Source organism: Mastomys coucha, unplaced genomic scaffold (assembly GCF_008632895.1).
Source record: "Mastomys coucha isolate ucsf_1 unplaced genomic scaffold, UCSF_Mcou_1 pScaffold1, whole genome shotgun sequence".
NCBI classification, from domain to species: domain Eukaryota; kingdom Metazoa; phylum Chordata; class Mammalia; order Rodentia; family Muridae; genus Mastomys; species Mastomys coucha.
The window spans coordinates 17,197,253-17,201,603 of NW_022196891.1; the positions used below are offsets into that span (position 1 = coordinate 17,197,253).

General features: G+C 44.9%; 1 pseudogene; it reads right to left on the reverse strand.

The window, feature by feature from the left end:
• Positions 1-666: 666 nt before the first annotated feature.
• Positions 667-4,351, reverse strand: part of LOC116069586 — a 6,689-nt pseudogene continuing 3,004 nt past the window's right edge.

Below are 4,351 nucleotides of genomic sequence, written 5' to 3' on the forward strand. Positions count from 1 at the left end.
AGGGAGAGAGAGACAGAAGAGGAGGGAGAGAGAGGAGAGAGAGAGAGGAGAGAGAGGAGGGAGAGAGGGAGAGAGAGAGGAGGGAGAGAGAGGAAAATGTGTGCAGAGATCATAGGTCAACCTTGGACATCATTCCTCTAGTGTAGTACATCTTGTTTCTTTTTTTTTTTTCTTTTCTTTTTTAGTTTAATGTATTTTAATAGCAAACTTACAGGAACAGCACAGAAGACAGACAACATTAAAAACATGTACTTGCAATGTAAGACAGCTCAGTTAGAAAAGTAGAGTGAATGGATGGAAGCTACTGTATTATAAAAATGCTACAAACACTGTTTAACTGCTGTCAATAAGAAATTTACTTATTTTAAAAAAAAATCCAAATGCTAGCATTGTCCAGAAAAATTTAACGGGTTTATTTATAATTGTCATAAAGTTGAACTATTGAAATGTGTTCACTGAAACATTTTGCTTGCATTAATACTTTACACCTTGCATTTATATTAAAAATTCACATACAAATGAACGTGGAGAAACTGCCAATACCTGATTCTGTCCTCTATGTTTCCATTCACAATCATATACTTAGGTACCTTTGACCCCGTGGAAAAAATATCTAACATTCAGAGCTGCTGATAACAGGGAGAGGAAAAACAAATTTTTTGAGAATGAAATGTTTCCCCTCATAGTGGACTCTTAAGCACATTCTCCGCGTATGCGGCGTGCTAGCTGGATATCTTTCGGCATAATTGTTACACGTTTGGCATGGATAGCACACAGGATGGTGTCTTCAAAACGGCCGACCAGATAGGCCTCACTTGCCTCCTGCAAAGCACCAATAGCTGCTCTCTCTCTGGAAGCGCAGATCTGTTTTGAAGTCCTGAGTAGTTTCTCGCAGCAGACGCTGAAAGGGGAGCTTGCGAATCAGAAGTTCAGTAGACTTCTGATGGCGTCTGATTTCAGGGGGTGCCACAGTACCAGGCCTGTAACGATAAAGTTTCCTCACCCTTCCAGTAGAGGGCGCACTCTTGCGAGCGGCATTTGTAGCCAGTTGTTTCCTGGGTGCTTTACCACGGGTGGATTTGTGGGCAGTCAGCTTTGTACAAGCTACGGTATGGGCACCTCCTTACTCACCGTCCTTCTCCTACGGGCTGGAGCTTGGCAAGTGAGAGGCGGCACTGGCGTTTGAGAGCTGCAGCGGCGGTGCAGCGAAGGCTGCGAACACCCATCTTGTTTCTTAAGACATGGCCTTCTGTTTGGCTTGGGACTTGCTGCCTTGTCAAGGCTGGACGACCAGTCATCCTTGGGGACCTACGTGTCTCCTCATCCCCAGGGCTGAGATTAAAAGCAGTGCCATCCCTAGCTTTATTATGGATAATTTTTAATTAACCTGGGTTTTGAGGCTCTGGATTTTTATGCTCGTGACCTCATGCTTACAAGTCAAGCCCTTTAGAGATAAGGCTACCCCCTTAACCCCCGTCCTGAGTCCCATCCACCAGCCCACTGTATCTAGTGAGTGACAGGGACTGACTGCGCGTAGCACGTTACTGTGGCTGGCATGTGGTGGGGTTGAATAGAACAAGAGGAAAAATGTCAGGGTGGACACGGGGAGTCAGGGGGGAAGAATTCACACATTGGTGATGGTAACTTAGACTAAGATCATGCACACAGAGGTATGAGAAAGATGCATGCTCTGACAACCCTAGTAGCCAGTATCATGACCATAAATATCTATATAGAGATAGTAGCAGGGACTGCATGCCTTGCAGAAACATCCGACCTTTTGACATGATGATGTTGTAATTACAAAGTTTATGCTGGAGAAGTGATGTGATCAAATAAAAAAAAAAAAACCCAAAAAAAACCAAGCAATCACAGGCTGGAGAGAAGATGGCTTCGTCAGAAATGCTGGCCTCGCAAACCCGAGTTTGTATCCCAAGAACCTACTACACATCAAGATGTGGTAGTGTGTCATTTTAATCCTAGCACTGGGGAGGCAGGGACAGGCAGACCCCCAGGGCTCATTGGGAAGCCATCGTAGCCATCCAGGACAATGAGAAACCCTGTTGCAAAAGGCAGGGTGGCTGGCATCTGTGCTGGATAGTTTTAGGTCAGCTCAACACCACCTAAAGCCATTTGAGTGGAGGGAACCTAAGAAGAGGCCCCTGTAAGATCAGACTGCAGGCAAGGCTGGTAGAGCATTTTCTTAATTAGTGATTGATGGGCAAGGGCCCAGCCCACTGTGGGGTGGGACACCCCTGGGCTGTTGGTGCTGGGTTCTACGTGTGCCTCCATGTTCCTTTTGTTTTTGAGTTCTTGTTTTGACTTCCTTCGATGAACAGCCCTTAGGAAGCATGAGCCAAATAAACCCTTTCCCCCTCAAGTTGCTTTGGTCATGGTGTTTTACTGAAGCAATAGGAACCCAAACTAAGACAGAACCTGGGGAACAACATTCAGGGTTGTTGTCTGGCAACAATCCCCTACACACATTTATGGGGATCCTCACATATCTGTGTGCCTACATACACTTGAACACACATATCACACGTACACAAACACTTCCCAAATCTCTTAGTATTTTTAGTAAGTTTATGACTTTGTGTTGGGCCACATTTATAGCATAGCTTTCTTTTGTCACATGTGACATGGTCACTGGGGCATAGGTTGGACACGCCTGCTAACTGTTTGTGTGTGTGTGTGGGGAGGATGCCTCTCATCCACCCATACAGCCTGCCAACATCTCTTCAAACAAAACACTCGGTGATGTCACTTGGCCTCTTTGAATCAATGAGCACGGTTCCATTTACGCTGTAGAAATGAGCCAACGCTATAAACCAGGGCTTGCTGTTTCCTGGAGAGCCAGTTGTTAAAAATTTACTAACCCAAGCTCCTTTTACTATCTAGCATCTAAGGGCTCCCTCCCAGGGCGTGCCACTCTGTGGCTCAGGGAATCTGCCGCCTAGACAGTCTCTCGGCCTAAGCTGGCAACACTCCATGCTTGAGCTGTGTGGGGTGCATCTGGGCAGCTGGTGAGTACATATTCTGAACACACGGTGATTCAAACTCGGCAAACATTAATAAGCTGACACTGTCTGCTGGGAACAGCGCCTGGCACTGGGCGGCCGCTGGGATGAACTCCGTTTCATCTTTTCTCCTTAAACCGGGACAAATGAACCAGATTCCAAGAAAATAGGTGCCAGGCCCCAGGGGAAGCTGAAAATGAAGAATGAGTGAGGTTTCTGGAAGATTTGAGAGAATAATTTGTTGCAAGGGAGGAAGTGAGAACAGTGCTGTCTAGGAGAGAGGTGGGTGAGCCTCGGAGAATGAATAGGTCATCAGGAAGAAGAGAGAGTGGAAGGAGGGGTTGCTGGCTGGGAAAGAACACAGAAGCAGGGAGGGATGAGGCATGATGCTCTAGTTTCAGTTCTGTGATAGAATATCCTGACAAAAAGCAGCTTAGGTGATGAGAGGGTTTATTTGGTTCACACTGCCAGGTCACAGTCTTATCTTTGAGATGGATGGTAAGGTGGGAATCCAACAGAGCTAGGCACATGACACTCACAGTTAGGAATAGAGAGAGAATAAGTGTAAATGCATGCATGGATCCTTGCTTGCTTGTTTTGTCTCAGCTCACTTTCCCCTCTTGTATAGACTCCAGCATTTCCTGACTAGGGAATAGTGCTGCCCACAGTGGCTTGGGTCTTTCTACTCCAATTGACAATCAAGAAGATTCCGCCAATACATGCCTGAGGGGCAACATGAGCTAGATAATTCCTTATTAAGACTGTCTTCTCAGGCATTTCTAAGTTATGTCAGGTTGACCATTAAAGCTAATTAGTACACATGGCTTTGGCACAAATAACTTAGTGGTCTAAATGTTTGCCTGTGAAAGTATGCATGTGTGTGCATCCCAGAGGAGACCTTGAGAACCATGGTTGCTTGTAAGAAGTTGGAAGGAGATGAGAGTCTGAGTATGCCAGAGAGCCGTGGTATGGCTAGTTAAGGAAACTCTTCTGCAGTGCCATTTGGCTTGTGTATCCTTACATGCACTCCAACATTCCACAGACAATTTGGCCCATGCCACACACAAGAACTTCACTGTTGGCTCTCAATAAGCGTTCAGAAGGTGCTACTGTCCTGACTAGTTATCTGAGGCCACTAAGATGACACAGGATGTTGTATCTATATTATCTCCATCTCTATACTATCTATATCTATATCTATCTATATCTATATCTATATCTCTATATCTCTATATCTATACTATTTATATCTATGCTATATCTATACTATTTATATCTATGCTATATCTATACTATATCTATACTATATCTATATCTATACTATCTATGTC